The following is a 13,617-nucleotide window of genomic DNA, read 5'->3' as shown; positions in this document are numbered from 1 at the left end:
TATGAAAATGCTTCCCAGCTTCTTTTTGGGTTCGATATATTATAAGGAAGAAAAAACCCTGCATTCAAATGAATTATACATTCTACTCTAAACAACCAACAGATGGGAAAAACCAGGTTGTTTTCCTCATTTTGGTGCAGCGACTTTGGGGGGAGCTGCACTTCCTGATGCTTGTGAACTGTCCTCAGGGAACACTCATAGACGAGAAAGCAGTAAGTGCCACCAGAATTTAACTGCAAACTAAACTCAAGGGTGTCAGTGTGAATCACCCATGCACAAATTCATTATAACGACTCTGTTACGGGAAGTATATCTGATCAAACTATTTCTGCATTAGTCCTTGGTAAGTACAGTGGTGAAGGAAGGAATTAGAAAAAAATTTTAATTATAATAAAATAAATAAGAATAAAAATAAAAATTAATGAAAAAAATGAAACTATTTCAGCCTTAGAGTCCTAGAAAAATAAGCTCAACATTTCATAATAAATGTTCAAAGCAACAAATCTACAATAAATTAACACATTTTGAAACCTCAATAAGATATAATGACTAATTCTTAAAATACTAATTTTCGAAAAGCTGGCTTGGAAGCAGAATGCTGATCACATCATAAGGAGTTGAAGGCAGCTTTTACTGCTGTGTTTGTTTGGCTCATTAAAATAATCAACCTGCTTTGAGGGTGTGGGTCCACCTTAACTTTCAGACTTAAAGAGGACACTCACCCAATCTAACTCTTGTCAGGCCACCGCAAGTCAGGTGCCTTGATAACTTCTTTGTACTGAAATTCCTGTTAATGCCTCAGGGAGATGAACCTTAAAATGCAAAAGTTGATCTTAGTGACCTCAGAATGGCATAAGAACGAAGGGAAGAGTGTGAAGTATTCATTGGTGTCTTCTTTTTATCCCTTCCCAATTTCAAAATTGTGCTATCCAATAGAAATATGTCAGTCACATATGGACATTTAAAATTTTCTCATAGCCACATTCAATTAAGTAAAAAGAAACAGGTGGGCAAGGGATTTGAACAGACATTTCTCCAATGAAGACATATAAAGAGTCAATAAGTACACGAAAGACGCTCGACATCATTAGTCGCTAGAGAAATGCAAATCAAAATGACAAGATACCGCTTCACAGCCATCAGTATGGCTATAATATAAGAAAAGGAAAGTAACAAGTGTTGACAAGGACGTAGAAAAACTAGAGAGAAATTGGAACCCTCACACACAGCTCATGAGCATGTAAAATGGTGCAGCCCCTGTGAAAAAGTCTGTCAGTCCTTCAGAGTTACCATGGGACCCAGTGACCCCACTGCTAGGTATAAAACCAAGAGAAACAAAAACACATCTCCACACAAAAACCTGTCCACAAATGTTCACAGAAGAATTAGTCATAACAGCCAAAAAGTGGAAACAACTCAAATGTCCATCAACAGATGAACAAACAAAATATGGTTATCCACACACACAGCCACAGTAAGGAATGAAGTACTGACACATGCTGCAACGTGGACGAGCCCTGAAGGCACTACAGGACGATGTGAAAGAAGCCAGACACAAAAGTCCACATGGTCATGGCTCCCCTGATATGCTCTGTCCAGAATAGGCAAGTCTATGGAGACAGGAAGCACATTAGTGGCTGCCAGGGGCTGGAGGGAGGGGGAGATGGGAAGTAACTGCTTAATAAGTACATGTGTCTTTCTGGGGTGATGACAATGTTCTGGAATTAGGTAGTGGTGACGGTTGTGTAACACTGTGAACACATCCAAAACCACTGAGTTGTGTGACACACTATCAACGGTTAAAATAGTGAATTTCATGTAATGTGACTTTTATCCCACTTTAAAAAAGAAACAGATGAAATTAATATTAATATTTTATTTACCCTAATATATCCACATTATCATTTCAAGATGTAATCCACATAAAAACTATTAGTGAGATATTTTATTTTTCCCCCACACTAAATCTTTGCACTCTAGCATATATTGCACTTATTCAGCACATCTCAACTGGGACATCTGAAGTGCTCAATAGCCACTTGGAGCTAGGGACTCACAGCTCCTGAGGAATGAGAAGGCAGGGGAGGGAGACTGAGTTATTTATTCATGGCATCCTGTTAAGATTACGCGCTCACACCGATTCACACACAACAACAGAACAAGCCCTGGCTCCTAAATGCTTCGTGCCCACAGCTCCCCTGGGCCAAAGACCGGATTGCGGGATGCATGTTCCCATAGAAACAGCAGCACAAAGTGGTGAGGAAACTAGGCCTGTTTGCAAAACCCTGGAGCTAACATAATTAACTCTGGTGATTAAGACTATACACACAAAAAGGCAAACACTGACCGAATATTTGATTTTAAGGAATTACTGGATTTTCTGGTATGATAATGGAATCATACCGGAGAGGAGGAGGAGCCCACCTTTCAGAGACACACACTGAAATACCTAGGATGAAAACAGCAGGAGGGACAATCACTGAAGCCTCATGTCAGACACATTCTGTCTGCTTTTCCACGCTCAAAGTTTTCCACAATTAGTCTACACAAAGACCATGTCATGCTGACAACAAAGCCGGAAAGTGGCAATTTTTTCAAACCTTAACTTCAGGGTTGGTTTTACAAGAAAAGAAAGGTAAATTAGAAGATGCTGAGATGAACTTTTATGTTCTGAAGGAATTCTGGGTAGGTTCAAGAACTTTCAGAAGTACAGATCTTTACTGTGTGCTATTTCTTACTTGTAATTTCACTCGTAAAATTAAGCAGTTTTCTTATTGCAGTATAGCTCCATCAACAATTATCAGCTTTGACAAAGGCCTTTTGAGGCTCATTAATGGGAAAAAGGAGAGGAAAAAGAGAAAGGTCACAGAAGGAGGGCAACAGAGAGAAGATGGGGTGTGGAAGAGATTTTCCTGAAGAAAATGGTAAAGACTTGAGATGTGTGGATTCTGCTTTGGGGTCTGGGGCTAATTTGCTCCTGGACTTGAGACGTAGCACTTGACTTCTCTGGTCCTCTGTTTCCACAACTGGGACCCAGGGGTTGGCCTGCTGAGTTTCAACAGGGGCACACCAGGGGCGTCTCGGGGGGACTGCTCTGCTCTCCTACTATCCCCCCTGGCAGCATATTTAGCATTCCTGCCCCCTCACCCCTTCTGAGTGCCAGGAGCACACTCCCCCCTCCCCACTGTGTCTCCAAGACAAAAAACACAAGCCCCACCTCACACTTTTCCAAATGGCCCCAGGGTGCCAGCATGGAGGCTAGAGCACATCTGTTCTTCTCTACCATCGATCCTCTGCTGCCCCGTCTACACAGAAGGAAGACAGGAGCCCGGAGTCCACGTCGTTGCCCTCCAGGCTCACCCTGTGGTGGGAGCACTCAGCGCCTCTCCACAGAAGGCCCAAGTGACGGATGGAGAGACACGGGCGGTGTAGATGACAACCGAAAATCCTGCACAGCTTTGGCGGCAGCAAGTGAAGCTACTGTCCCCACCCACAGAGGTGGCGTTCAGGGAGGGAAAACTTGGGCCTGTGTTTTAAATTCAAAGAACCTACTCCTGGGGGTTAAACAAAACCCTGTGGGGAATATCTCCTCGACTCTCCAACGCAAAAGAATTTACAACTTGGATTATTGAAAGGTCTAGCAAATGGTAGGGGCACGGGGGCGGTGGGGGGGGAGTGTGTGTGTGTGTGTGTGTGTGTCAATGTGAGTGTGAGAGTGAGCGCGAGAGAACAAATCAACGTAAGAAATGCACTGGAAACACTATGCTGAGTGGAAGAGCCAGACACAGAAGGATAAATATTACATGATTCCGCTTACACGAGGTCCCTAGAGTAGTGACATTCATAGACGGAAAGCAGCACGGTGGCTGCCGGGGCTGGGGAGGAAGAATGGGGAGTTACTGTTTGATGGGTGCAGTTTCATTTTAGGGAGATGAAAAAGTGCTGGATATTGATGATGGTGGCACAACAATGTGAATGTATTTAATGCCACTGAACTGTGCACTTAAAAATAGTTAAAATGGTAGTTTTTATGTCATATGTATTTTACAACAAAAAAAGGATGAAGAAAAGGAACGGGGTGTGGGTGAGTTAGTGAACGCGTGGGTGAGTGTGAGAGCAGGAACAGCAGACGTGCGCGAGAGTGTTCAGCAGACAGAGTCAGGCCTCAGAGCCTGGTCAGTAAGGAGCTGAGGGGACTGCGGGGCAGAAACGCAGGCGACCCGCAGCTGCGGGAGGGTGCGCACAAGTCACGGAGTTTTCCTGGAAGGTCGTGGGAGAGATTAAGCATAACTGTACGAAGCTTAAAAAACCCCAGAACATCATCTATCTAGGAAAACACCTAGTGTACACAGCTCTACGCACCCGAAACAGCTCCTGCCAAGACATCCCAGTGTTGTGTCATTACAGAGAGAACAACGTGGCCCCACCCCGCCCAACTCACAGCCGCTGGCGTGAGAAAACACCACACACAACTCACTGGGAGGGCCCGGGATGGCCCCAGGACCCACCCTGGGATCACGCAGGCGCCCAGCACTGCACAGCAAGGTCCCCAAGGCGTGCTGCCCATCACAGGGACAGGCACCGCCACAGGGGGAGGGAGCCTTGGACCAAGACTGGTTCACATCCACCCCTAGCGCCCCAGCACCGCAGGTGCTTAGGGGAGGGAGGACAGAGGGAAGGGAGGATGGAGGGAAGGGAGGAGGGGAAGCAAACTGAGGAAACTGCCCTTGATTCTGAGAACCCACCACAGCTGCCTCCCAGGGTCCTGCCCACCTATGTGCCTCTAACCCACACAGGACTTGGGTCACAGACAACTCCCAAGAGGACCCAACCACAACTGGCAATGGGAGTCCCGGCATGCACACTGATGCTTCCCGACTCTAAGGCAGGATGAGGGCCCGTCTTCTCAGTCCCCGACCCTGGATCTTTCTGGAGGTCACCTCGCTGTGGCTGCCAGGGGGCTTGGGTAGGCCTGAGGCAGCTCACACGGCCCCACCCCTCAGCCCTGGCTGCTTAGGCGATGGCTGCGGGAAGAGACACCCACGCAGAGGAGCACACCACACACCGACACTGGGGCTTGGCCAGGGGAGGGGAACACTCAGAAATCTTCAGCTCTGCTTTCAGAGGAAGAAAAACACTCCATGACAGCACACACAGCACCAGCGATCCAGAACATTCCCTAACTGTTCTGTAGGCAGCCAGGAAATGCCCTGACGGGCTGGAGGCCTGGGCTGCAGATTTCTGGCTGCACCATGAGGACAGTGAGGACAGCGGAGGGACCCGGGCTGCAGAGCTTCTGCTCCCAAATGGGAAGCCCAGCAACTCCTCCGCTCTGCCTGCAGGAGGGGCAGCACTTTTGCACATTCTTTCTGCAAAGTAAGGGGTATACACATTTGGAGACTAAAGAAAAACTAAAACTGAACTAAGCCTACAGGTTACAGGGCCACAGCCAACGCACCTAACAGATCTGGATCACTGGCTGTTCCTAAACATGCGTGACTGCGGATCCCCCCTTCTCACCACTAAAGGAGAAGTAAGTGAGACGACAGTTAGCTCGTGTCATCTTTATGTGTTCCCCGCCAAACGCTCGTCTTGTGGTGCCAGGTTAAGAAGTAAAGAAGGTGAACAGAGTCAGGTCCAACTCACTCAAGCAATTTTCTGGGTGAAAAGAGAGTAAGACAAAGGCCAACCACAAGGGCAAAACCCCAGGTGCCCATTGCCCACTATAACGACGAGATGCAGAAATGCCCTTTCTAGTGAGCATGAAGCCAAGTCCGAGAGCGAGGACGCGTGTGGGGTTTGTCTCCGTCCCGTGGGCAACAAGACAGCAAGGCACAGAAGAGACACGCCTCGCCTGGTCAGCCGCGAACCACCACGAGCACGTCATACCGCTAGAGGCCGCTTTCCACGTGGAACCCGGCCACGGCGCATTTTAACACCCACTCAGGTGGTGAATCCAGGGAGGGAGCTGCCCTAAGGGGCACACCCGGCCCCTCCCTCGAGGTGGGCGAGGAGGACCCAGAGGGCAGCGATGAAGAACCGGCACTGGGCGTCCTCACAGCAGTCTGCAGTAAAGGACATCCACCCAGATGGCACCTGCTTTGCTGTTTCTCCTGTAAACATTTTGTTAATGTGGGAGGTAAATTATGAAATACTTGAAGTTAATTATGAAGCTATCTTTGAAGGTCAAATCCACTCAGCAAACTGGAGAATTTACAATCCAGTAAGACTCAAAGTCTTCTGAGACAAACACTTTTTTTTTTTTTTTTTTTTTTTCAGGAAAAAGGATTTTCAATAGACTTTATCAACCTGCTTTCATTCTGCCTCAATTCAGACTCTCCCTCCCCTCTCCCAGCCCTCCTGTCACGAAGGCCTGGCCACCCCTCCTCCCGGCTGACTCAAAAATCTGCTCACTTCGCAGAATTTGTCCTTCTTCTGCCTAGATGCAGTACGAGATCGCTTTTTGCTCCAAATATTTCAAGAGCCACCTGACAGCACCACCTCCTGCCCCACTGGGCTGCCGCCTGCCTTTAAACATCTGGCCGTCTGATTCTGTGGCCACCTCAGCTTACCCTAGGATGGCTCCTGTGTCTTCAGCTCAAGTCCAAACTCCCCAGTGGCTTGGAAGCCACGTAGGGAAGGGCCCCAGCACTCCTCTCACTCTACACCTGAAGCCACACTCTGCCTGGCACAGCCACAGTGGCTCCCCGCCCACCTGTCCTTTCCAGGTTAGACACCATCGGGACAGCTCCTCCCAGGGCACTTGGATGCCCTCACCCACCTGCCTGGTGGGGGACACAGCAGATCGGCTCTTCTGTGTTGGCTCCACATACCTTTTAATGTGCCTTCCTGGAGAGTGAAGTCTTGAAAGCTAAAATCCATCTTCCATACTCATTTCCCGTGGGATTTTGATTCCAATCAGATGCACCTACTGGAGACTTGAATGGTGAACAGCCTCTCCCCTTCCCTCAAGCCTGCAGGCACCTACTGCACTGTATTAAATCCTTCCAGCTTAAAATAGCTGGGTGGTTTCTCACTGACCCCAAGACGCCCACCTACTTGTCTTTCTCCAGCACTTAATGGGAAAGGCATGGACCACGCACACGGCCTCCCCACCACTGGGCACAAGCCAGCGCCTGGCAAAACAAATACTAAGCAGATGGACAGAACTGGCCACAGAAAATGAATGGGAATAAAAACAGAAAACCTGCTCTAGAGCCCTGGATTCCTCAATCACAGAGATAAAAGGGTGATAAAAATCAAAGACACTACTTTTATCTGCACAAGTCCACTCTGGTTCCCCAAGGAAACCAACCCTCCAGGAGAAAATCATCACGTTCTCAGGTGACAAGAAAAGCTGGCCAACAGAAAATACACTAACTAGGACCCTCGGAGAACTGTGTTTGGCCATATGAGGATGCAGTCCAGTGGAGCGGGTGGGAAGACCCCAAAGCCCAGGGCTGTCCCCATGACGCCCACCCTCAGGTCCTGGGGGCCTTTCCACGACCTCTCAGTCTCTTCCTCTCTGTCTCTAGAAACAACAATGGAGCCAGCGGTGGTGGCGCACACTGTTGTCCCAGCTACCCAGGAGACTGAGGGGGAAGGACCATCCGAGCCCAAGAGTTGGAGGCTACAGTGAGCTACGAGCTATGATTGTGCCACTGCACTCCATCCCGAGTGACAGAGACTCTGTCTCTAAAAACTAGCTAACTAAATAAATAAAACTTTAAAAAGCAATTTCAGAAATGGAAACAACAATGACTGTCTCCTGAGGAAATTAAACGAGAAATGTAATGTGTTCATGTGTGCAAAGGCACTTTGAAATTCTAAAGGAGGACCAAGGACCTTCTTAATGTTAGTCATTTCCTTTTCAAGAGGCAGAATCTTTCAGGAAAAGTCACTCATATTGACAAATGCTACTGCACTTGAGGGAAGCAGCCCCGTCCCAGGCCCGAATGACACACAAGAACCTGAGAGCCAAACACCTCGAGCTCTCCTGGCTCCACAAGCCAGCTGTTCCCAACAGGAAAGCACTCAAAAGGTACGATATTTTCACCCCACATACCTCAGGCAGCGCCTCCCAGAGCCTCCTTGCACCCCACATTCCTGAGCAAGAGGAGGAACCTGGCAGCTTGCTGAAACCACCTGACCCAAGCGTGGGGTGCACAGGTGAGCGTGACAAATGGGCCCGTTGAGGCAGGTCCTCCCTGCACCTCCCCCGCCACCTGTGTCTTTAAGCTTTTCTTCTTCTGGACACAATCCAGTGAGCGTTGTCACCAACTACTCTTCCTTTCCTTCAGGCAGCAAGGTTGTGCCCCCCCTTCAGGAATGATACAGGAACTGTATTTCCATGACAAAGGAACTGTTGCTAAAACGTTTTCTTTGTACTGCTGCCGTGCTGGGTTACCCATTTGAACAAATGAGTGAAAGGTATAACCGTCAAAGTGGATACACAGCTGCAAGAAACCAGCCTAGCAAGGTCGTCAGGAACGCAGACACCAAAAGGGAAGCTATCTCTCATCTAACTTCTGGCAAGCAAAGATGAACACAATAGCAGGAGGACGTGCACTAGTCCCTTCAGAAGATGCCACCAGGCAATTCGGGGTCTCCCAGACCCTTCCCCAGGCGTTGCAGAGGGCAGGTACTCAGCACCCCCAAGCCAGCGTGGCCACGGCTGCTCCCGAGCAGGAGCGAGTAAAGAGACTACCCTGGGTATTCTGGAGTTTTCAGACCCAGATTAGCAATCAGCCTTCTGACAACAACATAAACGAATGACCTAGACACCCTGTGCCCTACCTAGGGGTTAACACAGACCTTTACAAGTGCATCTTCCTTGGCTTTTGCCAAAAACTAAAACCCTAAGATCTGTTTCCACTTAGACCCCTTAGAACCTTGTTTTATACGTACACACATAGGCCCTGTACAAAGAAAACAGTATTTCACTAGTGGTTGTGTGAGGATTATTTAGACTCCACACAAAGGTGATGGTCTAAAATCATGACCGCAAGTTCTTTGATGCTACTTCCAAAGGCAGAGTCTAATTTCCCCTGAAATTTGAGCCACCTTAGTGGTCTTCTAATGAATGCAATGGAAGTGACCCTGTGACTTCTGAGGCGAGGTCAATAAAAGGTGCTGTGGGCTGAACAGTGTGCTCCCAAAATTATGTCCACCTGGAGCCTGTGGGTGAACCTGTGGATGACCTCACGTAGAAACAGGGTCCAGCTCGCTTCCGCAGCACATATACTAAAATTGGAACGATACAGAGAAGATTAGCATGGCTCCTGTGCAAGGATGACACGCAAATTTGTGAATTGTTCCATATTAATAAAAAAAAGAAACAGGGTCCAGGCAGGTGTAATTAAGTTATAACGAGGTCATTAGCTGGCCCCTAGTCCATTGTGACTGGTGGTCTCCTAAGAGGAGATGAAGACACAGGACACGGTGGCAAGGCCACGTGAAGACGCAGGACGACACTGCAGTCACAGCCAAGAGAGCCAGGGTGCTGCAAATGCCAGGAGCTAGAAACGGCAAGGAGGACCCTCCCGCAGAGCCTTTGAGGAAGCATGACCCTGCCGATACCTTGATTTTGGACTTCTAGCCTCTGGAACTGCAGAAGAATAAAGTTTTGTTGTTTTAAGCCACCAAGTTTGTGGTATGTTGTTTGGCAGCCCCAGGAAAGGAAAACAAAAGATGACACAGCTTCCTCCTGGGTGGTCCCTCTCCCCTGCTCCGTGAGGACACTAACTCGTGGGACCAGCCTGTGCTGTAAGGAAGCCAAAAGCCACGTGGAAAAGCCTCACGTTCCCAGCCCCAGCTCAGGTCTCAGGTGACAGCTTCACGGACCGCTAGACACTGGAGTGAGGGAGGCTTCAGAGGATTCTAGCCTCAGCCTCAAGGCACCGCAGGGTGGGTGTGGAGCAGAGACAACTTGTTCCCACTGAGCTGAGCCCTCCCAAACTGCAGGTGCCGGAGCAAAATAAATGTTGTTTGTCATGGTTTTAAAGTACTGTGGTTCAGGGCAAGCTGATACCTAGTAACATAACCAGAACACCCCATATATGTCTAAGTCTATTCACAAGAACCCAAATGTAGATCTTCACATTCAAAACACAGTCAGCTGTGCCCATTAGCTACCAAGGCAATCTACACAGCCTCCCTTCCACAAACATGTAGGAAGAATCCTCTTGTCTGCAATTATACCCCTGACTTTCCACCTATGAAGTAATCGCCTCAACTGAAGTAATAATGCACAATAAACTAGAAATTTCTGGGTTTTTTAAAGAATGATATGCAAACACTAGAAGCATTTAAATGAATTTATCATTTAAAGAACTCTGCTTATATTCTATCATTTTCATGGCACATCTACATTTATAAAAGCTTCAATATAATCAATAATTTATAAAAGCTTAGATGTAATCTGTACTATAAAATAAAGATTGGAGGGTTCCCAGTGGTTAATCTGAGTGATTGGAATTACAGATGATTTTAATTTTCTTTTTTGTATTTTCAAAATTGTCTAAAATAATATTACTGTTTTGTTAATTAAGGAAAAGACAACTTTTTTTGAAAACTAATATACACAGTCATTTCAAAACAAAGCTCAATATCCCTTGTTGCATACAGAACGGGAAGTGTAGTGCTTCCACTTCGTTATATAAATTCACATGAATTTGCACAATTGCCTTTATGCAGTCAAACTGTCCTCACCACACCTACTGTTGCAACAGACAGGGAGGCAAAAAAAAAAAAGAAATGAAATGACAGCTCAACCCCCAAGATTCTGCTGATGTCGCATTTGAAGTATCTACCATCAAATTATCATAGTCTGTGGGATTTGGTTAACTTATCAAGACAGAGAATCTGATTCTGTCAACACTCTGGCCACTGGAGAGTTCCCCCTGGGCCAGCTTCCTCGCCTCCTCCAGTGGGCTCTGGGCGTGGGCTTGTTGCAGTGGAACTTAAGTGGCCAGCTAGCCTTTCATGTGGGCAGCAGCAAAGGTTGTAGGGACGTTCTTGGGGACCGGGGTTAGACAAGGCTGGCCATGACATCGGCCAACGTACACCTTTATTGCCCAGCACACTTTCCCACAGTTGGCGGGATGCGTCACACCCTCCACATTCCCACTCTAACCCTCTGCTTCATGCTGTCCTACATGCCTAAAGCCATCCTTCCACAAGCTTCTCTAAATCCCATTTTAACCTCCAAGGCTCAAAAACAATCCTTTCAGGAAAAAACTACAATACTTTAGTCAACAGTGATCTCTTCTTTCATGTAACTCTTGTTGCTGTTAAAAATTAATTATTCTCTAGGTATCTGGAACAAGATGAGGAAGATGGAAACCAAGCTGCTGAGGGCCCAGGCACACGCTGGACACCCAGGGAGTGCAGGTGCACCGACCGACACTCCCACTCACTCGTCTACCAAGAACTTGAACTTCTACCAAATGCCAGACTCAAACCCACAAGAGATGCCAAATGATCGGGCACATAACTTAACCTAGATTGGAACAAATCAGAAAAGAAGAGTGAAATGCTACACGCTACAACAGAGGGCCAACTGATGTGCAGGCCAGGAAGCTGTGCAAAGTCAAAGACAACAGCAGGACCACTTTGGGGAGCAATGTGACAACAGCTAATAAAAATGAAAATATGTACAACTTATGATCTAGCAATTTAACTTCTAGACATAGCCCTGTATCTTTCAAACTCTTTTAACCATGACCCACAATGACAAATTTTATCTTGTGATGCAGTATGTTTACACGTATACATATTTTTATAGAAACTGAAACAATAGTTTCATGAAACAATAGTTGACATGTATACTCTAATATCTTTAATTTTTTTCACTGTGGGTCATAACCCACAAAATTATTATGCACAGCTCACTAACAGGTCCCAAACTGTAGTTGGAAAACACTGCAAGCTTAGAGACACTCCCAGGTGCCTAGGGAGCAGAGCATGTTCACTGTCACCTTCTCTCAACAATAAAAAACTAGAAACAATGTAAGGGCCCATCAGTAGAGGTGGGTAAATAAACTGTGGTATATTTATACAAAGAAAGAGGGTCCAGTAGTTAGAATGAATGAACTAGATCTCTAAAATAATTAACAAAGACCTCAAAAACAATGCTGACTATAAGAAGCAAGTTATAGAATGATAGAGTAACCAAAAATATATATTAAAAACTCAGAGAGAAAATAATATTGTTTTTAGACATGTGTAGTAAGAGTTCACAAATATAAAGTATAAGGATAATCATTCAAGTTCACAATGGTGGTTATATAGGCAGGAGGGAAAGGGACTGGGAAGGGGAACGTACAGGACCTCAACTTCATGATGTTTTTTGTGTTAATATTTGGGTGAGGGGCACACAGATGTGAGCTTATTCTTCTGACCTTTCTGTATGTGCAGCTATTTCATAAGAAAACTGTTCTATGTCTCATTACAGTACAATCACACAGCTGTCAAGAAGCTCACGTGGTATCTCACACTTGCCCATTCCTGGTGACTTTTTTTCTTTTTTAGAGACAGGGTCTCGCTCGGTCATGCAGGCTACAGAGCAGTGGTGCCATCGTAGCTCACTGTAGGCTCAAACTCCTGGGCTCAAACGATCCTTCTGCCTCAGCCTCCAGAGTAGCTGGGAGATGCACACCATTATGCTCAGCTACTTTTTAAAAATTTTTTTATTTGTAGAGATGGGGTCCAGATATGTTGTCCAGGCTATTCTCAAATTCCTGGCCTTAAGGTAATGCTCCTGCCTCAGCCTCCCAAAGTGCTGGGCTTTCAGGTGTGAGCCACTGTACCTGGCTCTGGGTGACTTTTGAAGGGTGTCTAAGCAAGCTGGTCTCAGTGCTAAGGACGTGAAGACCCACCTATGTTCAAATTCTGAGTGAATCCTCTATCCTGGGGAAAAAGTGGTGAGCAGAAAGTTTCCAATCTGGCATAGCTTCTAAACGTGTTCAAGGATTCCAGTAAATGTGGGTAAAGATGAAAGAGTATCTTAGAAAAACAAGTATTAACTCCATGACTTTGTAACAGCTCTAGCAAATTATGTTTAAATGAATTATAGTCATGCGTTGTTTAATGATAAGGATATGTTCTGAGAAATGTGTCATTAGGCAATTTTATCATTGTATGAACATCATAGCGTGTACTCACACAAATCTGGATGGGTTAGCCTACCACAAGCCTAGGCTACAAACCTGCACAACATCTGACTGTACTGAATACTGCACGCAACTGTAACACAAGTGTAAGTATTTGTGTATCTAAATATAGCCAAACATAGAAAAGGTAGAGTAAAAATACAGTATTATAATCTCATGGGATCACCATCATGTATACACAGTCCATCACTGACGGAAATATTGTTAAGCAGCACATGACTACATATCTCTCAATTATAATGCCTTTTAACTTTTAAATCATTTCATTAAGGGTAAAAAAAAAAGTGAAAAAATTAAAACCCTGAAAATGCATTTTTATTTTTAAAAGTGTAATACTGCAAAACACTTGATCTCATTCACCAATTTCTGGATTAGCTAGCTGCATCACAGTGATTTGGGAATGTAGGAAAAAAATCATGCATTGTGTGTGTCTTTGTGTGATCTT

General features: G+C 46.1%; 1 protein-coding gene and 1 non-coding gene across 2 annotated transcripts in view; one reads left to right on the top strand and one right to left on the bottom strand.

Annotated features, from left to right (window-relative positions):
* Nucleotides 1–13,617, bottom strand: part of LOC138379702 (Golgi membrane protein 1-like) — a 60,837-nt gene that overhangs the window by 29,901 nt on the left and 17,319 nt on the right. The gene's annotated exons all lie outside the window — the stretch shown is intronic.
* On the top strand, nucleotides 9,224–9,326 carry LOC138379711 (U6 spliceosomal RNA). Its single transcript, XR_011232273.1, has one exon. It is a non-coding gene; the product is annotated as a U6 spliceosomal RNA (small nuclear RNA).

Source organism: Eulemur rufifrons, unplaced genomic scaffold (assembly GCF_041146395.1).
Source record: "Eulemur rufifrons isolate Redbay unplaced genomic scaffold, OSU_ERuf_1 scaffold_123, whole genome shotgun sequence".
NCBI classification, from domain to species: domain Eukaryota; kingdom Metazoa; phylum Chordata; class Mammalia; order Primates; family Lemuridae; genus Eulemur; species Eulemur rufifrons.
Note: the sequence above shows the minus strand (reverse complement) of the source record. Positions and strands in the feature narration are given on the sequence as shown.